Genomic DNA, 24,244 nt, shown 5'->3' on the forward strand with positions numbered 1-24,244 from the left:
GCATCAGCAGGTCAAGGAGTTATGCACAATTTTATGCCTTTTGGACACAGTTTCAAATTGTTCTCTAGAACAATTGGATCAGTACTCCAATAACAGTACATTAGTGTACCTATTTTCCCATATCGCCTTCAATAGTGTCATTTTCCTTTTCTATCATCTAGCTAATCGATAGAATTGGGGTGGAACTTTAAAATTTCTCTGATCAATAGTGATTTAAAGCAGTTTTCATATGATTATAGATAGCAAATGAACTTTTGATCCTAGAATTCTGGGAAATGTAGTCCCAAGTTCCTTATCCCTGTTATAATATCATAAAAATACAAAGATAAAGGGACCTACCAGGTGAATCATCTGTCCCCATTTTATATATATATATATATATATTTTTTTTTTCTTTTATTCAGGGGAGAGCGCGAACGCAGTCCCCCACTACCACAAATTATGCAGTCGAGTTTCCCGCATTTGGGGAAATCGCAAGGGTCAGCCCATCCGGAGTGCAATGGATAAGCCTCGGCCTGGGAAAACCACCTTTGTGATCATGGAATCACCCCTGCCAGGTAAGTATTCCCCATTTTATATTTGAAGAAATTAGGATAGACAGAGCTTAAATGATTGCCAAAGATGACATAGTACTAAGTGTTTGGGGCCCAGATTTGAATTCTTCTGGACTCTAGGCCCAAAACTTTATCCATTGTTTCACTTAGGCCCCTCTAAAGACTATGGTTTGCTGGGCTGGGTCAGGAAGATCTGAGTTCAAATGATCTCAAACATTATTTTGAGCAGGAAGCTTTTAACATAAGCTTTCCTTGATTCCACCAAGTGTTGTTGCTTGAGGAAAGATACATAAAGCTATCCAGGGAACTAAGATAACACATAGTCCTCAGATGCAAAAATACTAGATATTTTAAAGATAACTGCATTGTTTCCCAGCAATGAATGAACATATAAGTAATTTTTAGGTCTCAGACATTTATTGCTGGGAAATATTGATTTAACAAATTCTTAAGAGATTATCAAAGTATTCTAGGAAAAAAACTACTTGTGTTATATGTGACAGAAATGGGAATGTGGGGCTTCTTAAACTAAGAGAGAAGCGGATCATATCATCTGAGGAAAAGTTTTGAGTACAATCCCAGTGTACATGGAAGGGGAGGTTGGCCAGTCTTAAGATCATCCCAGTGACACCTGAATGAAGCAAGAGCAGCTAATCGAACCATGAGGAGCCAATTGAGATACCACCTGACAAGACCTACAGAATTCAAGGAGAGAAGCTTCTTGCAAAAGATGAAACATAGAAGGTGATGGAGCTGAAAAGATAGGGGAATCAGAGCTGAAAGGGACGGATGCCAATGGAGTTGAACACAATTGATTAGAAACAGATTAGACTAAATTGATTAGACAATTTATAAGAGACAGAAAGGCTTTTCTTCTGATTGGAGGAAAAACTTTGAGAGATTATTGGAGAAAGCAGCATCCTATCCTATGAGAAGAGCTTTCAGAGAATAGCTGTGCTGCTCATTAGTGCCATCTGTAGTTTTAGAGAGGGTAAACTCCCGAGTGGTTGCCTACTTTGTCCTTTACAGCCCTCTCTGGCTCTAATAGAGAAAAAGAAAGCTCAAAGACAGCTGATCTAAATGGTTTTTTAATGATTCCAAGGTTAATTAAAAGGTTTAATTAAATCAATCCTTTCTACTAAGAAAGTATCATTCTCTCTATAGATCTAACCGAGGAATAGATCAGGGAAGGTTTGCACATCTCAGGCTTAAAGCTACTCTTTGCTAAAATAAATTTATTACTATTTGGATGACTTCATCAAAGCAGAGAGACTCAGAAAAGAAATGGTTCCATCCAGAAGGCGATGTGAAGTACAGACTGTTTCCTATCAAGGTCCACAATCCAGAGTTGTGAGCTGTTCTGATTATATGGCTTTTCTTACTCATTTTTATTTTCAGGGTGTTTGTGCCTACTCTTTCTTCCATGGATACTGTGTGCATTGATAGGAAAGTGTGACCCAGTTTTGGGGTAAACTATTATGGTTTAATTATTCTTTCTATTGCCTTGTATTTAGTAAATTCTATTGTATGATTATTTTGGTTACCTTATGTTTAAGAGTGACTGATGTCATTGTGGTTGATTTGTATAAATGGCAAGAACATCGTGGAGGCTTAGGACCTATGGTCATCTGTATAGTTGTCTATTTCCTTCATACTAGTCATGTACTAGGACTCTGAAGTCAGTTGTGGCAATGTTGTGATTGTGGCCAGCTGTGGCTCCCCTCTGGGACCTATCTCAACCAGTCAACTTTGATGCAGCCAGCACCTGCTTGGGAAGAGAATCTGGAGGGAAAAGGAATTTGATACCATTCCTGTACTACATTTATTTTCACACACACACACACACACGTATATATGTATACAAATGCACATGTATGTATAGGAATATAAACAGCATATATCTTATGTATATGCAGTACATATGTGCATATACAAACATATATGCACACATGTAAATACACATGCAAATGTGTACTTGAGTATATAGATATTGTCTACTTTGATCAACTTAAACTCCCCAAGAACAAAGTTTTTCATTTTTATTTTGTTGTCCCCAGCTCCTAGCACAAGGATACTAGATACTCTATTTTACCTTTGTTTGTGTTTACTTCTTTTCCTTTAGTCCTGAAGCTACAACCCAAGCAGTATGTAAAAGAATAACAAGTGTCTAGGTAAATTACTAACAGTTACTGCTTTCCCTTTTCTGGCTTATTTCAAAGACCATGAAGTGCCATATCATTAAGGTACTCGTTATTTTAAGACTGGCCAGAGATCTGACCATCTTACAGGGCTTTGGTATTATAATGGAGAGAACTCCTTATGAAGAAATTCTGTCCATCGCAGAAACTCACAACTCACAACCTTCCTGTGACTTGGTAGATATCTCTTAGCAAGGTTCAAGCTTTTGGGGAAAAGTAGATGATTTCCCTTTAGGTTGGAGCTTCATTATGCTTATCATCTGCCTACCTTCCAAGACTGTTGTGAGGAAAATGTAGACAGAGGAATCATCACTGTCATCATTATCATTATCATTGTCATCATTATTATCATAGTTGTCATTATTATTATTGCTATTACTTGATTTTTCCCATTTTCAAGTATAAGGCATTAAACAATTTCTTCAGGTTGTCCCTCCTTTCCCCTCTACTCCTTATCCTGACTCTGAGCTGACTTTATCCAAGGTACTGTTGATTGCACATTTGTCCTGAGATAAATTCTTTTATATTTAATGTTTTTTATTTCCCCAGTTACATGTAAAAACAATTTTTCACATTTGTTTTTAAAACTTTGAGTTCCAGATTCTCTCTCTTCCTCCTCACCTCCATCCTCCTTTAAGAAGGCACATGTGAAGTTATGCAAACATTTCCATAGAAGTCATGTAGTGAAACATAGATTCCTCCCCCCAAGTAAAAATAAAGTATGCTTCAATTTGTATTTAGACACAATCAGCTCTTTCTTTGGGAATGGATAGCAATTTTTAACATAAGTTCTTCAGAGTAGTCATGGTTCATTGTATTCCAAGTCTACATTCAATGCCTTTATAGTTTTTATGATCTGCCAGAGTCTGTGTTCTGTTGAAACAGGTTTTGAGAACCCAAAGATATCTCATACCACTTAAACATATGAGTAAGATTTTACTAGAGGAGCAGAAGCTTCTTTATGGAATAATGGAAATAATTTTCTTTGGGGTTAAAAGACTTCAGTCCTGGCTCCATTATTTTACTGGAAGTGATTTTAAGGATTACTTTACAGAGAAATCTCATAGGATAGGCATTCACAGAAAAAACTATACAAAGACACTCTCAAGATCACTCTAAAGAAGTTTGGAATTGATTGCATGACAGGGAAATACAAGTAAAGAACCATACAGTATGAGATGCCTGCATCAAAGAAGGTGCTGTGCTCTTTGAGTAAAACTGATTTGAAGTAGCCTGAAAGAAATGTGAGAAGAACAAATTTAAAGACATTTTAGCTCCAAATTTTATACAGATTATTTGTGCCTGACCTATAGTAGAATATTCTGAGCTTGTTTTTGGTCTAATTATCCACAGCTGGACACACTATACCTTGACTCCAACATAGTAATATCATTTTGGTCTTCTAGCATGAAGGACAATAACCAACCAACCTACATGTGATATGAGACAGATCATTTCCCATGTTTGTTCACCAGTTCCCTCATCTATAAAATGGATTTGGGATTGACTGATTTACAAGGTCTCTTCTAGCTTGAAATTATGTGACCTCACATAATTAAACATTAAATTTATATAATACTTTTCTGATCCCACTGTATTTCTATCTCATTTGATCCTCCTAATAACTTTGTAAGATAGGCAAAGATAGGGAGTTCACACTTTAGGATTGGGGAATCTAAGAGTTAGAGAGATTTAGATGATTTATCTGAGATCACATGTATAGTAAGCCCTTTCTGCCTGAAAGAATGTAAACTTGAGGGTAAGCACTGATTCATTTTTTACTCTCCTTCCCCTACCCTCATGCTTACCACAGTGCCTGATATAATAAATATATATATATATATGTATACGCATATATATATATATTCATTTATTGACTAATACTTTGGTGTTCTTTATACCTAGACTAGTGCTTTTTTCACTATGCTTAACTAAATTTATCATGTCATGGATTAACACTCATGCCATTTTATTGTAGATATTGCTTATTTTTGCTCAACATATGATTTTCATGCTTATAATTTTTGAGAATTTCAGTAAAATTGTTCATTTAAAAATAAATTTCTTAAATTTATAAGAAAAGAAGAAAAGAAAAAGAAAAGAAAAGGAGATTCATATTATCACTCTTGCAGCTATAAAAATGCTATAGGAGTACAAGTGTTATTAGTGACTTTTATATTTTGCCATCAGAGACAAAATCCCATCACTCCACTCTAGTTACATCTATGACATTAAAATATATTATGATTGTGAAGAGGAGAAAATAAATTAACTAGATTCTGCTCACATATAAATTGTATTTGTATTAAGTAATAATAATTTTTAGAGTCTCATTATTTGCTCTCCCCAAATCAATTAGTCAAATTCATTGAGTGCTTTCTAGGTGCAGAGCTTATACTACTTACTTTTAGGAAAACTAAGAGAAATAGATGATGAGATCAAGGGCTTTATCATAATTATCCTGATTCCTTGTTTCTATAGAGGTGCCAATTCATATAGGGGCCATTGTCCCAGAATAAAGAACAATAATGAATATTACTAAGATTTTTGTTTTGGATTTTTATATTTTGTTTTGGTCTGGATCTGTTTAGTGTGAGGGAACTGGGATGGAATGTCCTTATCCTCAGATTAGAAACTAGCTTGTAATTTATAATATTAGAGTGTTGCCTAGGGCACTGAGATATTAAGGGAGTTAGCTATAGTCACATAGTATATGTCAAGTAAAAAAAATTTGAATTTTACTATAGGCTACAAATAGTGTCACATAACTATGCCTTATAGTTATCGATATTACAATACAGATTTAGGAAACAGAAAAGGATCTGAGACATTAGTCTAAGTCCCCTTATTTTACAAGTGGAGACCCAAGGTCATACAGTAGTAAGGTCCGAAGGAAGATTTGAATCAGATTCTCTGAATCCAATTATTTTTCCTTTGAACCATATTGCCTCCATAATTTAATCTAACCCTTTAATCTTATTGATTAGGGAAATGGGAACTGAGGATTGTAATTTCTTACCCAAGATCATACAGACAGTAAGTGACAGAAACCAGGCCTTTTGCCTCCAAATCCAATAATCTTCTCATCATATATAGTGATGCTGATAAAAAGTAAAATTGAAATATCTACTCTTTTAAAGAAAGAAATAAAATCAAAGGGAAATGAAATTATTTACCCGGTATTTTATTTCCAGATCAAAAAATTGTAACAAAAATGGGGAAACTAGTTCTCAGCATCAATTGTTGTATGTGATGAGAAACAGAATCAGCATTTATAAGCATAAGAATACTAGATTGAAAAAAAAGCAAAAGTAGGAAAATGAGAATCAAGATGAATATTAATGCTTTAATTGGGAAATGGCAGTGTTTGCTTGAATGCATTTTGGTGAACTTAAGTATAATGTCTTAAAAAATAATCCAGTGAAGAGATTATCTTAGCCAACTAAAGGAGGTCTACTTGGAGGAGCAATAAACAGGATCAGTGATACAGATTTCCTGGAAAGAGGAAATGGAATGTTTTGGGACTATGTTTAATTTATTAAGTAAATCTCACTTTTACTTAGCTAGAAGAATAAAAGAAAGTATAAGGAGGGGGTGATAAAGAGCAAAGAGGGACGCACTCAGCAACATTTTAGGAGGAGCAGAAGGTCTAAGTCCAGTCATGTCCTTCATGATTCAGTGTGGTCACTGTTTGAGGATGCTATGTGAAATAGCATTCTCCAACATTACTGGGAAGTGGGGAATAGTGCAAGTGGGAATCTATTCCAAATATTTTATGTGCCAGGTTAAGCTGCATTCTATTATTGCTGGGAAAATTGGAAATTAGTGTGGCAGAAACTAGGCACTGACCCACACTTAACACAGTACACCAAGATCAGGTCAAAATGGGTTCATGACCTAGGCATAAATAATAAGATTATAAATAAATTAGAAGAACATAGGATAGTTTACCTCTCAGATCTGTGGAAGAGAAAGGAATTTATGACCAAAGAAGAACTAGAGGTCATTATTGATCACAAAATAGAAAAATTTGATTATATCAAATTGAAAAGTTTTTGTACAAACAAAACTAATGCAGACAATATTAGAATGGAAGCAATAAACTGGGAAAACATTTTTATAGTCAAAGGTTTTGATAAAGGCCTCATTTCCAAAATATATAGAGAATTGACTCTAATTTATAAGAAATCAAGCCATTCTCCAATAGATAAATGGTCAAAGGATATAAACAGACAATTCTCAGACGAAGAAATTGAAACTATTTCTAGTCATATGAAAAGATGCTCCAAGTCATTATTAATCAGAGAAATGAAAATTAAGACAACTCTAAGATGTTACTACACACCTGTCAGATTGGCTAGAATGACAGGGAAAGATAATGCAGAATGTTGGAGGGGATGTGGGAAAACTGGGACACTGATACATTGTTGGTGGAATTGTGAATACATCCAGTCATTCTGGAGAGCAATTTGGAACTATGCTCAAAGAGTTATCAAATTGTGCATACCCTTTGACCCAACAGTGTTACTATTGGGCTTATATTCCAAAGAGATATGAAAGGAGGAAAGGGACCTGTATGTGCAAGAATGTTTGTGGCAGCCCTCTTTGTAGTGGCCATAAACTGGGAACTGAGTGGATGCCCATCAGTTGGAGAATGGCTGAATAAATTGTGGCATATGAATATTATGGAATTTTATTGTAAGAAATGACCAACAGGATGATTTCAGCCTGGAGAGACTTAAATGAACTGATGCTGAGTGAAATGAGCAGGACCAGAAAATCAATATATACTTCAAAAACAAGATTATGTGATGATTAGTTCTGATGGATGAGACTCTCTCAAACAATGAGATGAACCAAATCAGTTCCAATAGAGCAGTAATGAACTGAACCAGCTACACCCAGCGAAAGAACTCTGGGAGATGACTATGAACCACTACATAGAATTCCCAATACCCCTATTTTTGTCCACCTGCATTTTTCATTTCATTCACAGACTAATTGTACACATTTGAAAGTCCGATTCTTTTTGTACAGCAAAATAACTGTTTGGACATGTATATGTATATATATGTATATTGTATTTAACTTCTACTTTAACATATTTAACATGTATTGGTCAACCTGCCATCTGGAGGAAGGGGTGGAGGAAAGGAGGGGAAAAGTTGGAACAAAAGGTTTTGTAACTGTCAAGGCTGAAAAATTACCTATGCATATATTTTGTAAATAAAAAGCTATAATAAAAAAGATGCATTCTATTATAATATGTTAAGTGTTTAAGATTCACCAAAATTAGGGAGTGGAATGTTTCTAATAGTTTCTATAATAGTTCTTCCTTTACTGAAATCATCAGTTTGAATTTATGTATAAACATAATTTATCAGTGACTTTTTAATTTATTACATGTGTTTGGGTACTAACCTGATTTATTGGTAAAGGTCCAGCTTTTTTTCTTTTTTTAAGCATGATACAATTGAAAAAAAACATACTAATTTCAAATCACTGCCTTGCCACTTACTGTCTATGTGACTTTGGGCAAATCATATAATAATATTTTTACAAATCATAAAATGAGAACGCTGGACTCATTGTGGACTCTGAGCTTCTTTCCTCTTTCAATTTATGAGTTTATGATCCTAAATTCAGCGACATTTATTTTTTGACTTCTTCCCTTATGGTAGGTAGAGATCTGGTCTCTTTCACTCTTTATGCAAGGGCTGGGAGAAGAATAGCCATTTCCTATTGGTCACTTCTCTCTTTAGATTAGAGAATGAGTGTTAATTGATACTTTTTCTATTTAATTACATGTAATTTTTTCTGTCTGGCTACCCTATGACCAAGAAGAGGAAAACAGTATTCTCCATGCAAATCTTCCAATAAACATTTCTTAACCTCTTTTGCTTCAAGGTTCATGGGAATTTAGTGTATTTAAGAAAGAATGTTTATATCAGTTTATAGAATCATTGAATTTGAGAATTGAAAAAGACACCAGCAGTCATCTAGCTCAATTTCATACAACAAGTTATCTGCTGTAACAAGTAAAAAAAAATTGGGGGTCTTACTGTTTCTCAAAGCATCCTCATTCCATTTGTGTATAACTCTAGTCATAAATTCATGATATTAAGCCTAAATTGGCCTCTTACAAAACACTAAATATATGACTCCTTTCACATCATAGTCCTTCACATTCTTGAAGATTGCCATGTTTTTTGTCTTCTTTTCCCTAGGCAGAATATACTCAGTTCCTTCAACTTATTCTCATATGCCATGAACTCAAGGCCATTTGTCATCCTGGTTGTTTTTCTCTGGATACTCTCTACCTTGTCAGTGTTCTTCTTAAGCCATGGTGACCAAAACTATGCATTTCCTGAAGAAGTCTGATGAGGGCAGAATGCTGTAGCATTATAATTTGAGGAAGTCCACTAGACCTTTTTTTTTTTTTTTTCCCTCAGAATGCTCTTTAACCATGTCTCCTCCATCTTGTACTTGTGAAATTCATGTTTTGAACCCAAGTTCAAGATAATACATTTATCCCTAATGCATTTCACTTTGTTCTATTTAGCTCAGTTTTAGCTTAATACTTCTTAAACTTTTTCCACTTACAGCCCCTTTGTGCATGAGAAATTTTTATGCAACCTAGGTATATAGGTATATACAATAGGTATACAAATCAAATGCTTACTGATAATAAATCATACAGAAATTTATTTTAAAATAATTCTTTGGCATACATATCATTTTACCATTTATTCAAGAGGAAAACAAATTTGCATACTTATGAGATTATTTGCTTATTTATTTTTTACATAAACAATTAAATCTTGGTGGAATATTTGATACCTTTTGCCATTATCAAATTTTTTTGTTACCTCCACATTCAGTTATGAGACCTCATATGGGGTTGTGACCCACAGTTTATGAAGCTTTGCTCTAGCTTACATGATCCTTTGAGATCATGACTTGTGTTGCAAACTAGTTTCAACTTTGTATTATCTGAAATTTTGGAATGCCATTTCTGCCTTTATCCAAATCAGTAAAGATGTCAAACAGCACAGGACCAAGCACAAAGCCTAGGGTATTACTTCGGAGATCTCCTTGTCATGCTAATATTATGTTAACTAGTGCTTTTTGAATCAAATCATTTCTGAATCTACCCATAATTCCTTGTATTCCAAGCAGTAGATTTGTCTTTTTGATTTTCCTTTTGCTCCAATATATGAAAAAAATCATTTTTATTATCCCTAGTATTATTCATCACAGTCTCATTCTGATCTTTATCACTCTTGATGCTGTTCTTACAGTTGGCCACCCTTTTGGATTCTTCTTCTATTACTTGACTCTCCTTTCATCTTCTATAGATTGTTTTAAAGATCCAAATTGGCTGGTTAATTTCCTTTGTTTCTATGTTCCCCTTCCTTTTTTCCCCTCCATAACACAGTTGTCTTCAATTGTATATTAAGGATGTCATTCTTGAGGACTTCCCATCCATACCGGCTAGACTTGCCTTGTAACAATAATAATAAAAAAAATAAAAATAATAATAATAATAATAATAATAACAACGACAACAATAACAAATAATGAGTAACAATAGCTAGCAATTATGAAGTGCTTACTATGGGCTAGACAATGTGCAAGTGATTTATAGTTATTATCTTATTTAATCCTTACAATAGTATTGGGATGTGGGGGCTATTATCATCCCCATTTTATAGGTGAGAAACTGAGGCAAACAGAGGTTAAGTAACTTGCCCAGAGTCACATGGTTAGTGACTTTAAGTGGCTGAATTTGAATTCAGATCTTCCTAACTCCACTGTTCCATGTAGCATAGACTTTAGATCCTCTAAACCCTTTTAAAAAGATTTATTGAGGTTCTACCTGCATGACTTTGGGCAAGTTACTTTTCTTCTCACTTTTCCCATCTATAAGATGAGGGGTTGAACTAAATAATTTTAAAGGTCTCCTCTATGTCTGATTATTTTTTTTATTTTATAATTATAACTTTTTTTTGACTATCTTTGATTATTATAAATGTAAATCAAGTAGTTATCTCAGGCCATGCCTGACTTTGCTTTCCATTTTTATCATGAATTCTACTGTGGAGTGGTTGCATGAACTTCTCATTAATCCCATGATTTCAATTTCATCAATTACTCTCTTTTCCATGAAAGAATTAGATAAAAATAGCTATTCTCTTTGTTATTTTTAGTCCCTGTTAGTTCTTCTACCTTTTTTCCTTTTTGGCAAGAAAGAGGTTTAGAAGAAATCAAGATAATTCAATACCTTATACTCTCTCTCTCTCTCTCTCTCTCTCTCTCTCTCTCTCTCTCTCTCTCTCTCTCTCTCTCTGTATACACACACATACATATACGTATATATAATATGCTTGTATTACAGATTTTTGATTTCTCCTGAATTTCTCATCTATTCCTTCTGATCTGGTGGTCTATAGTATGATGTCATGGTAACATTATTTTTGTTTCTCTCTCTCTTAAATATAATCTATAAACTCTCCATCATGTAATTTAATTCTTGAATTTCCTTATCCAAATTTTAAAAAATATGTTGCTTATTTACTATGTCCCTTATTTATTTTATTCATTTTAAATAAAGTTTGCAACAATATTCCAATTTTGAGTGATATCCCACTAAGTCTCAGTAATTTCCATGTGATCAAATTTACTTTCTGCCATTAGGATTTTTAGCTTTTTATGTTTATTGCCCAAGCATCGTATGTTTGGAGCCATGAGCTCAATTCTTGGATGTAAGTTCCTGTGAATTAATCATTTTCTCTATTGCAATTTTTCATCCTATGTTGACTTTTTGATATGATTTCCAAGACAAGACAAATCTATAATTCCTTCAACAAACAATATTCTAGCCATCTCGATGACCTTTCTCTAGATAAGCTTTTTCTTCAGAATGTCATATAATGTCTTCAGAATATCATATAATACTTGATATCACATAATACTCCAAGTGTGGTCCAACAAGAACAAACTAGAATGGAAGAATTGCCTTGGAATGTATACATCTATTAGTGTAGCCTGATAAACTCTGTTTTTTGAGGCAACTAAGTGGTAGAGTTGATAGAGCATAGGCCTATAATCAGGAAGACATAAGGCAAATCCAACCTCAGATATTTACTAGCTATGTGATCCTGGGAAAGTAATTTGAACTCAGTTTCCTCATCTGTCAAAAGAGGTTAATAATAGTACTTGCTTTCCAGAGTTATTTTGATGATCAAATGAGATAATAATTATAAAGTGTTTAGCACAGTGCCTGGCACTTAGTAAGCACTATATAAATTTTAGCTATTATTATTTTGGGGGACTATTATATTACACAAATAAATCACATTGAGTTCTTAGTACATTAAAATTCCCAGGAATTTCAAACATGAACTGGTCTTTCAAATGGATTTGATCTTTGTAACATTTTCCTCATCATGTATTTGTGTTATTAATTTTTGAATCCAAATATAAGGTTTTATACTTATTCTCATTTGACTGAAGCATAATGATGAGTACTGAGCTTTCAGTCATTCACTAATGTTTCCTTGGAGTCCATAGCAAATCTAGCTGTACTTAAAAGTGTGTGTGTGTGTGTGTGTGTGTGTGTGTGTGTGTGTGTGGGTGGGTGTGTGTTTGTAAAAGGGTTCATCACTTCATCTGGTATTCTCTTCCTTTCTGATGTTTAGGACAATAGAATTCGATCTAGAAAGAGCCTTAGAAGTCATGGAGTCCTACCTTCTCATTTTACAGATAAGGAAACAAAGACCCAACCAACAGGTTAAGTGATTTGAGCAAGGGCCATATGGCAAAAGTTTAGGGGCTATTTAAACTTGGGTCTTCTTCATTCCAAATGCAACTTTGTCTACTACCCCATGTTTCCTTTCACTAATTACTATGATCTGTTTTAAGTATTTAAGTATTGATTTAAGTATTGATTACTGTTTTAAGATTTCTGTCAAAATTCCTGCCTTTTCTACTTTGGCAACTTTCGTCCTTAGATTCAGGGCAAGAATATTAGTTTCCTCCATTATTTCCATTAAGTTTTTGAAGATTAAAACAATTATCAAAGCAAAATAAGAATTCATCATGCTCTCTTTTTTGGTAAGTGAGAGTGTTGCAGCAGATGTAAAAATTATTGAAGTCCCTTTGTTATTCCTTTTAGGGAAAGGTTATTTTCTTCTCTGTTCCAGGAACTCTGTACAATATTCAAGTTAGGATGAAAAACAAATAGATTTTGGGGGGCTTGTTGAACTAGACATCCCTCTTAGGCTTTTATAAATGTACATTTTTATTTATGAAGGGAGAGACTGGATGAAATGGAGAAAGCCACATTGTTCAGTGAGTTCCCTAATTTGTCATGAAATAGGGGAGACTTTTAGTTATGTAGTGAGGTAATAATAAAATAATAGCTAGCATTTAGATATCATTTTAATGTTTATCAAACATTTTACACATGCCATCTCATTCAAACAAAAGAAGCATCTGTTTTATTCCCTAAAAATGAAAAAAATATGGCTGAAAGTATGAAGGAAGAGGAAAGTAGAAGAATGGCAGATGCAAAGATGTAGGAGAACAATAGAATGAGTTTCTTTCATGTTCTAATGACTTTGGACCAGAGGTGAAGAAGTCTACAAGAAGTCTGGGATGAGCAGGTAACCTGGGGTGAGGAGTTCTGCAGTTATACCCAGGCCGTTTGTGTGATTTGCCAGGGTTTGTCCCTGAAATGTCATCTTGCTTACTATTAACTATCTTTTGCTTCCAGTTTTGGAAAGCAAATCCCCAGCAAAAAGGATCTTTTGTTCCGGGTTTGAAGTCAAGTCCAAACATAACAAGATCCCAATAACTCCCCCACCCCCCAGGGTTTAAAACCAAATTCCCTCTGTCCAGATGGCTGCCACAGAGAGACAGAGCATTCACCCACTGCTTCCTCTTTATGCTGGCTGCCCCCTGATTACAGCTAATGATTCCCAGCTGTACTGACTCCAAAGACTTGGGGAAAATGAATCTTTTTTTTATATTTAAAAACTAGGCTCCTCCAGGGATGGGTGGGGCTGGTGCCAATCCGAATGGAGTACCCCCTCATTCAGAATCTAGGCAGGATGGTGTGCCCTGGTGGGGAGAGTTGTCATGCATATTGAAGCTCTCTTGGGATTCTCTCTTACAAAGTGGTCGATTGTAGTTCTTTACCTCTATCAAAATAATACCTCTGCAAAGATATATGTGTATATATATATGTATTTTAAAGTAGTCAGCCTTTCTTAAAGGAAAGAAATTACAAGGCTTAACACATGCTCTGCTATAACTCCTGTAACATGTCAGCTAGCGATCACATCTCTATCTAAACCTTGATTTCATCCGGATTCTTATCTTTAGAGGATTCAGCAAAATTTCATTTAGTGGATGCCTAGATCTAATAACTTTAAAAAATGGCTATTTTGGAGGTTGAATTTCCTATAATAGCATTATTCTCTGAAAAGCTTTTCCTTGAATAAGCCCAGGAGAAGAAGAGAATAGTTGAAAGGTTGACAGCCAGGAAAGTCTTTGAGAATATACCTTTGGGACAACTTTATCCTCCCATTTACCAACCTGACATGCTATAAAACAGGAGGAAGAATAGCAACAAATAATAAAGGAACAGTCTGAAGGTTCTGTGGGCATCTCAAACACTGTCTTTTAGAAATACTTTGTTTCCATGTATTTTGCCAACTAACGCTAGGCTCACACATATGCCTTTGTGTTTACTTGAATGATACTTAGACTCTTTACTGTGTAGTCTAGACCTTGTTCCTTTGTTTTGCATGTACTCCAAGGTTTTATGTTTTTATTTAGTTTCCCAGTGTAACTAATTGTAAATGCCTCGAGAAACTGAGTGGCTACTGAAGCTTGTGTCTAGCACTGTGCTAGGCATGTAATAAATAGTGCAATCAGTTCTCACTCTCCTGAGCTGAATGAACAAGAGGCTGAAGAGTGATGATGACTATGTCTCTGCATCATTATAGTTATTCTTTTGGAGAGGGTCATACAATTGTCATGTTTAACTTTGTTTGGTATACATGGAATCTTATGCTTGAAAAGGATATTAGAGATCATTTAGATCATTTTTAAGGAAAATTTTCCTATTTTCCCCATTAAATGGGTTTACTAGCAGGTGGACCAGGGCATTGCCATGAACATAGCATGGTTGGATTTTTGCATAATGTTTGGTAACATTTCTTATATTATCATGTGAGCAAGATGGAGAGATACAGCCTGGGTAATAATGCAGTTATGTGGGTTTGGCACTCCCTGACTGAAGGACCAGATCCAAAGAGTGGTCATTAATTAGTTGAGGTTAACATGGAGGGAAACCTCTAGTGGAGTGCCCTGGGGCCCTGTCCTTGGATTTGAGCTAATCAACATTTTAATTAATGACTTGGACAATTGAAGAGATGGCATGCTAGATTCTATGGGCAACAACTTAAAAATATTGTTAGAATTATTGTTGTATTGCTTATATTCACACTGACATGGTAGAAAACCAAATCATAGCTTCTAACCAGAAATAAAATTTGTAAAGGCCTAATAGGGATAAATGTTAGGTCTTATATATTTAGGTTAAAACAATCACTTGTACAAGTATAGTATGAAGTATCATGACTTGGAGGAGGGGAAAGAAGGGAATAAGCCCACATGGTGGGGCTTAGAAGCACAGTGCCCCTGCAATCTGAGAAATCCATATAAAGTGTTTTGGTCCTCCCTTTACAGCAAGAAGTTTGAATTCCTTCTTTTTCTTTTATAAAGTATTTATAGTACCTTATTATAAAATTTGGTTTGATATTCCACAATATTATACATAAATTTTCTTCATGTCTAAACTTATCCTGTGTTGTCTGCCCCCTAAAATTTCCCCTTAATATCTGTTACTGACCTGTGATTTATCAAAACTACATTGTGGAAAGTCACAACATAAAGAGATAATTGCATATAGTGCTTATTATACGCCAGGCACTGTGTTGAATGTGTTGAACATGTTATCTCATTTGATCCTTATAACAACCCTATGAGGAAGGTGCTGTTTTTATCCTCATTTTATAGTTGAAAAAATTGAGGAAAATAGAGTAAGTGACTTGCCCAGGATCATACAGCTAGAGAGTATCTATGACTGCATTTTAATTCAACTCTTCCCACTCCAGATCCAGCAATCCCTCTACTATTCTACCTAGATGGTGCTAATTAAAGAGTTAGTTACTTATATGGAAAAGATCTTTGAGTAAAAGTCCCCTTCCTCCCCTTAGGCTACATAAGGATAAGAATAGTGTCTAGAATGATGATTCCACTACATGATGTTCTAGTCAATCCATAGTTAAGAGTATTGTGTTGTGTTCTGGGTCCAGATTTTAGAAGGGACATTGACAAAGGCAAGTGAACCAGGATGTTGAAAAGTCTTGTAAGAACAGGCCCCATGTCAATGCATGAAGGAACCTGGGATATTTAGCCCAGAAAATAGATTTAGGGAACACTTGCTCAGTGACTTGCCCAAGACTAAAGTCTTCCTCACTTAAAATCAAATATTCTGTCTTAAGGCTCTACCTAGCTTCCTCTCAGCAGAAGTAGAGAAGAGTTGGTAGGTTTGGAGGTGATATATAACATTTTTAGAAGAGAGATTTCACTTGTTCTCTGTGTTGCTAATGGGTAGAACCAGGAACAAGTGGAGTGGTAGAAACTCTGAGAATAACATACTTCAAGCTAATGTGATGAAAAACTGTGTAACAAAACATCCTAAAAAAGTTGATTACTTAGGAAGATAATGAGTTTCTCTCATTTCTTTGGGGGCTTTCAAGGGAAAATTAAATTCTAGTAGCAAGATTTCCTAAAGGGGATGCTTGATCAAGTCTGATCTTTTTTTTTTTTTTTTTAATAATGAACTGAAAGCACTCTTCCACTGAATTCTACCCATTAATCTTAGTTCTGCCTTCTGAGTCCAAGTCAAATATATTTAATTTTGCTTTTATAGAATTCCCTCTCAAATATTTGAAAAGAGTTTCTATAGTATCATAGACTTTAGAACCTGATGGGTCCTTAGATTTTATCTAGTCCAATGCCTTGTTTTAGGGATTTGAAAACTGAGTTGAATAATATTATATAGATAGTGAGTATAGTAAAGTTAGAATTTGAACTCAAATCCTATGATTTCCAATTTCATAATCTTCCTTCTAGACAGCATACCTCACATGTCTCCTTTTCTCCAGGATAGTCAATTCCTTCAATTAATCCTTAGAATGAGCTCTAGTTCTTTCAAAACATTTTAAATAGTATTTTATTTTTCTAATTATACATAAAGATAGTTTTCAACATTCATTCTTGGTTTTTTCTCAATAGTATTTTATTTTCCCAAATATATGTAAAGTTAATTTTAACAAAATTTAAGAAAACAAAACAAAATAAAAAAGGTAAAAATAGTATGTTATGATTCACATTCAGTCTCCATAGTTCTCTCTTTAGATGTAAATTTTCTATTCCAAGTCTATTGGAATTGTCTTAGATCACTTCACCAATGGGAAGAATTAATTCTACCATATCTGATCACATCGTTTTGCTGTTCCTGTGTGAAATTTTCTCCTGGTTCTGCTCACTTCACTCAGCATCGTTCATGTAATCAGCCTGCTCATTATTTCTCATAGAACAATTATACTCCATTCCATAACTTATTCAGCCATTCCCCAGCTGATAGGCATCCATTTAATTTCCAATTAAAGAATTCCACCATAAAAAAGAACTACTATAAATATTTTTGCACACATTGGGTCCTTTTCTCTCTTTTATGATCTTTGGGATACAGATTCAATAGAGACACTACTAGATCAAAGGGTATCCATAGTTTTTATAGCATTTTGGGCATAATTCCAAATTGCTCTCCTGAATAGTTGTATCATTTTATATTGGTATCATCACCAATAATACATTAATTCTACATTTATTTTGATAAGATTTTGAGTTCCAATTTTTTTTCTTCCTAGTCCCTTATTTCTCCCCTCCCCATGAGATTAAGCAAGGTTATATACATATACAATAATTTTGAATATATCTCCATACAATCCATGTTGTGAAAGAAAAAAATCAGAACAAAAGGGAAAAACTATGAAAAAGATGAAAATAGTATGTTTTGATTTACATAGGTATCACTATGGAGTTGTCTTGCATCAATGTATGCTGAGAAAAGCTACATCTATCATAGCTAATCATCACATATATCTTGCTATTACTGGTCATAATGTTCAACTGCTTCTACTCATTTCACTCAGCATCAGTTCATGTAAATCAATTTAGGTTTTCTGAAATCAGCCTGTTCATTTCTTATAGAACAATGATATTCCATTACATTAATAAACCATAATTTATGCAGTCATTCCTCAATTGATGGGTATGTACTTCCAATTACTTGTCACCACAAAAAGTGTTGTTACAAATGTTTTTGCATATGTGAGACTTTTCCTCTTTTTTATGATCTCTTTGGGATAAAGAACCAGTAGAGATACTGCTGGATCAATGGTTAAGCATAATTCTATAGCTCTTTGTGCATAGTTCCAAATTAGGAGGTCTAATTCTTATGCCATTCCAGTGATATCACAATATCTAATATATTTTTTTAAAATGTGATGCCCCAAACTAAAAACAGTAATTCAGAGAACTTTGTTGTTCAATTGTGTCCAATTCTTCATGATACTATTGGGGTTTTCTTGGCAAAGATATGGGAATGCCTTTTCTTGCCATTTTTTCTATAGTTCATTTTATAGATGAGGAAACTAAGACAAACAAGATTAAATGACTTGCTTAAGCTCATGTAGTGATTGAGTCAGAATCTGAACTCAAGAAGATGAATCTTCCTGACTCCAGGCAAGAAGTTTATATCCACTGTGTCACCTAGATACTCAGTAGCTACATAATGCTTCGCATAAGTTACCTCATTTATTTCTCAAAACAATCCTGTAACACAGGCACTATTATTATTTCCATTTTACAGGTGAAGAAACTGAGGCTGAGACAAGTTAAATGACTTATCCACAGTCACACAGCTAGGATGAGTTAGAGCCAAAACTCAAATCGAGATGTTCCAGAGTACGGTGCTCTAACCATTGCCCCCACTTCACTGGCAGACCAACTTGTTTAAAAACTATGCCTAATTGAAAGGGCTGAGTTCCAAACTCTAAACCTTGAGAAGGAAAAGAAATTTTTTTTCAGTCTGCAAATAGATAGCTTACCCAGAAAGAAAGAAAAGTAGAAATGAACATGCCTTTGGGAAATTACTCAAGGTGCTATTCCTAATGATGTGAAAGAGTCTTTTACTTAGTAAAAAAGCTTGTAAATCCCACTTTTGATGATAGCCATCTACACAGAAAGTAGCCCATAGGAATTAGACTATGGAAAAAGTACAAGTCACTTCTAACATTGGAATCTAGGAGCCTCTACCATTAATGCAAATACTGGTGGGTGAATGTCAAATCCAGTTTGAACCCTAGTTGTAACTACCCAATTTGTAACTGTTAAGGATAAAACAAATGCCAAATGACAAAGATCAGCTCATGGAAAGTCAAATGTATTCATCATCAAATGTCACAAAGTTTTAGATCCTTTCTTTGCCATGGGGGGGATTTTTCCACCTTACAAGGGTGGAATAATAAAAACCCAGTCTCATTCCTTTGCTCCAGATTCCTAAACACCACCTTCCAATGGAAAAAAAACCATTTTTGCCTGAACCAGGCTCTTGCAAAGGAAAAACCGACATTTTCTTTGGATGAATAGTATTCAGACTGCCCAGGAATCTTTTTAAAATAGCCTCTGACCAGAAGTGCTCATCTGGCTGGGACGTTTGAAAGCAGTGGAAACTAATGTGGGTGGGAGGTGGTCCATGGCAGGACAGTCCTAGAATCTTAGAGCTGGAAGTCATCTCACAGCTCTTTTGGCTCAGACTCTCAGGAAAATCTTTTCTTCAGAGCAGAGCTGGGCAAAAAGATCAGGAGTTATTAGATTATTCCATAAACGAGAGTCAATGTGGCATAGTATTTAGGTCCCAATTTGGAGAGTGTGATTTCAGCCACATTACGTGACCTCTTTGAATCCATTTCCTCTTATGTTAAGCAGAGACGATGGTAACACTTATTTTATCTTTTTTATTTATTTAAAACTAAATAAAAATAAGAAAAAACACACAATGGAAAGAGAGAGAGAAAAATAAAATAAAAACAAAGTAAAACATTGTCATGTGCCACAGCAGAACATCAGGGAGGATTCAAAAGATGTAACAATAAATTTTCATTTCAAGAGAGAGTATATAATAATAGAAGGCATTATATTTATGACTGTCCACCTTTTCTTTGCTTCTTTGTTTTACTCTTTTGTTATTGGCTGTGTACTTTTGACTCCATTCCATTTTTTTCTCTTTCATTCCTCCTCCCACTTTCCCCAAGCAGGTTACAGTTCAGCATGGGAATTTTAAAACAAACTTACACATATATTTATAACTATATTTATATGATACCCAAATCCATATGTAAATATACACACATACTTATATCTACATGTATACTTATTATACACATGTACACACATTTACATATATGTACTGATGCATCTAAAACAATATTAATATAGCTGACAAAAATGTGGATTTCTCACTTAATTGAATCTTCAAGTTCTTAATTAAACTTTAAGTTAATTAAGTCTTTAAGAATCACTTAATTGAATCATTTCCTATTCTTGCTAACTTTTTAACTTTAATTCTACTCCTTAACTTGCCTTGCTTATTTTATCTTTCTTACCCAGTTGTTGTGAGGAAAGTGTTAAAGCACTATATCAATGAGTTGTTTTATTATTACCTATGTAATTAGGGACAAACCACTTAACTTTTCTGAGCTCATCCTCACATCTAAATGAAGGTAGTAACATCTGCATTATCAATAAGGCTGTTGGGAAGAAAGTACTTTGTGAGCTGTGAATCAATGGAGACACAATCACTTTCCCTAAATGTACTTTTTAAAGTCTTTTTTTCTTTCCCTGGCATTCATCTGAAATTGCCAGAATCCCATTTATCATTTTTGTTAGCTTTAAAAGATAAAATTTAAATCTATGCAACATTAGTAAAAAGTAAGTTTGATGGACTTAATAGACTAATAAAGCATGATTTTTTTTATGGTCTCTCTGCTGTTGACATTAGCAGAACTCTATATGTTTCTTCATAAGAAAAGCTATTAGGACATAGAAAAGTCAGATTTTCATTTTTACTCTTCAAATGAAGAGTATAATTGTATATGTATATGTTTATAGATACCTTTATAAGTAAAGTACATAGCAAAGAATTAAAGAAAACCTAGAAGGAAATAAAGAAAAGCTATGTAGCTCTGAAAAATAATGTGTAGTATTTATTATATATATTATTTTGTTATATAGATTGTTTTGTATTGAGTCCTGTCATTTTTTGTGTACATTAAAATGTTCTTTTTTCTTTTCTCATTTTGTATTTCAGTTTAAAGTGAGTAAAAAATTACAAAAAAGAAAAGAAGAAAAATTGAGGTAGCCAAAGAAAATTGAGGCAGGCAAGGAAAATCCCACTATAAATAGGAAAAACTGGGTTTTCTTCTGGGGCTTATATGATTTATCCATTTTCTACCCTGTCTTTGAGATTGCTAAAGTTTTGAACTCATGTTCCTTGTTTCTCCTTGTTGCCTCATCTACTTCTGAGTGATCAACATTAGTCTGGTTAAAAAGGTCAGGAGATGACCTCAGTGAGCTGAATCAGAAAATTATGTGACTTAGAATACTGTATTTTTCAAATTGGAGGCTCACTGGATTGAGAAAGCCTGCTGTACATATAGTAATAGGGCACTTGACTTGGATTCAGGAATATCCTGGTTCAGATACTGCCTCAGACATTTATTAGCTGTGTGATTCTTGGGGAAGTCACTTTAACTCAATGGGCTTTAGTTTTCTCATCTGTAAAAGTTGGGGAGGAGTTTGAACTTAAGGGCATCTAAGATTTCTTCCAGCTCTAAATCTATGATACATTATATATGATATATATGATATATGAATCTTGAGACAAGAGAGTGCTATGAGCTCTTGACTGCCTAAGGACACAATTATGACTTTTGTTTTGTTTTGTTTTTGCTTCCAAAGCTCCTTTCTACCTCCTGGCACTGCCTCTTCTGCCCTTATCTTTCCTCATTCCCTCCATGTCCTAGGATTTCGTTCTGAGGTTGTCCAAAGCTTCCTGCTATTTGTCCTTGTCCAGACTTACTCTCTTCTCCAGAGTCTCTGGCTCCAAAATTATCTTTCCCTATTTTCTCACCCTCTTTCCCCCACCCCCCAAAACTCCCATTTCCTTCATATCAATCTGCAAGTAAGGACATAGTATTGATTGCAAGGTACTGTGGGAAGGGTTCTTAACCTTGGATCCTTGTACTTGATGAAAAACAATTGGTCGAGGGCATCTGGATGGCATGGTGGAGAGAGCACTTAGATAGTAGAGTTCAAATCTGGCCTCAGACACAATATTTATTAGCTGTATGATCCTGGGAAAGTAATTTAAAAAATTATAGCTTTTTATTTACAAAACATATGGGTAATTTTTCAACTTTGACCCTTGCAAAATCTTCTGTTCCAACTTTTCCCCTCCTTCCCCTCCCCCCTCCCCTAGATGGTAGGTAGTCCAATATGTGTTAAATATGTTAAAATATATGCTAAATCCAATATATATATACATATATATATACACACACATATTTATACAGTTGTCTTGCTACACAAGAAAAATAGGATCTAGAAATAAAGAAAAAAAACTTGAGAAGGAAAATAAAAATGCAAGCAAACAGTAACAGAAAGAGTGGAAATGATATGTTGTGTTCTACACTTTGTTCCCACAGTCCTCTCTCTGGGTATAGATGGCTCTCTTCATCACTGAACAATTGGAGCTGGTTTGAATCATCTCATTGTTGAAGAGAACCACATCCGTCAGAATTGATCATCATATAGTATTGTTGTTGAAGTATATAATGATCTCCTGGTCCTGCTCATTTCACTCAGCATCAGTTCATGTAAGTCTCTCCAGGCCTTTCTGAAATCATCCTGTTGGTCATTTCTTGCAGAACAATAATATTCCATAGCATTCATATACCACAATTTATTCAGCCATTCTCTAATCGATGGGCATCCACTCAGTTTCCAGTTTTTAGCCACTACAAAGAGGGCTGCCACAAACATTCTTGCACATACAGGTCTCTTCCCCTTCTTTAAGATCTCTTTGGGATATAAGTCCAGTAGTAACACTGCTGGGTCAAAGGGTATGCACAGTTTGATAACTTTTTGAACATAGTTCCAAATTGCTCTCCAGAATGGTTGGATTCCTTCACAATTCTACCAACAATGTATCAGTGTCTGGGCAAGTCATTTAACTCAATTGCCTCACACAAAATAAAAAAGAAAGAAAGAATAAAAAAAATTGGTGATAAGGTAAGAGAAAATCTGTACATTGTACATAGTAAAAGTATTCTCTAGATAAAAACAGACATTTATATAGTGCTATGAATGTGCAATGAATTGTACTTATATTATTTCATTTAAATTATAAAGTAACTTTCTTGATGGCAAGGAATGACTCTTTTGGTACTTAGTAGGCACTTAATAAATTCTTAATCGTCTAAGCAACACTAGGAAGTGGATATTATAGATATTATGCCTATTTTACAGATGATCTTCAGAGTAGTTAAGGAAAATATTTGTGGTTATCTAAATAAGCCTTGGAGTTTGACTTTAAACTCAGGTCTTGACTCTAGATCCATCTCTCTTTCTATTACACCATGCTACTATTCTAATATAATCTATTCTATTTCTATTATTGTTGTCATTATTTTAGGAAGAGTGAATATTATATTTTATTTATATGTTTACACAATTTATATTTTATACATTTAAAATATTTTATATTAATTTATATTTATTGATATATTTTGTTATTCCTTATTTTAAAGATAGAGAAATTGAGGGTTGAAGGCAAAGGAATTAGTGACTCTTTCCAAGGCCAAGTGGTAGGTAAGTGAAAGTAAATACTCTAGTCTTGGTCTTCTTAAACTTTTTTCACACACTACCCCTTTTTGCCTGAGAAATTTTATGCGACTCTGGCTATATAGGTATAAAAATAGGTATATAAAATAAACATTTACTGAAAATAAAATCTTAATTTCATAGCTCCAACATATAATTATGAAACTCATATGAGGTTGTGAACCACAATTTAAGAAACTGGGCTCTAGTCTATATCTTGACAACACAAGGTTATTTTCACTATACAATCTCTCTCTGGAGATAAAAGCTTAATTCTTTGTTTACTGGAAGGTAAATTTTCTAGAATTTCAGCACTCTGATGAAATGAAAAAAGGGGTCTTTTAAATCACATGTGTGTAAGTAAAGTGAGTCATGTGTTTCTATGTTGTAGGTATGAAATTCTGG

General features: G+C 34.3%; 1 long non-coding RNA gene and 1 other non-coding gene across 2 annotated transcripts in view; one reads left to right on the forward strand and one right to left on the reverse strand.

Annotated features, from left to right (window-relative positions):
• Positions 1-401: 401 nt before the first annotated feature.
• LOC141552358 (U1 spliceosomal RNA) lies at positions 402-565 on the reverse strand. Its single transcript, XR_012485154.1, has one exon. It is a non-coding gene; the product is annotated as a U1 spliceosomal RNA (small nuclear RNA).
• LOC141553413 (uncharacterized) overlaps positions 501-24,244 on the forward strand; it is a 106,892-nt gene continuing 83,148 nt past the window's right edge. Inside the window, exon 1 of the long non-coding RNA XR_012485452.1 lies at positions 501-557. This is a non-coding gene — a long non-coding RNA (uncharacterized LOC141553413). The remainder of the gene's footprint in view (positions 558-24,244) is intronic.

Source organism: Sminthopsis crassicaudata, chromosome 1, assembly GCF_048593235.1.
Source record: "Sminthopsis crassicaudata isolate SCR6 chromosome 1, ASM4859323v1, whole genome shotgun sequence".
NCBI classification, from domain to species: Eukaryota; Metazoa; Chordata; class Mammalia; order Dasyuromorphia; family Dasyuridae; genus Sminthopsis; species Sminthopsis crassicaudata.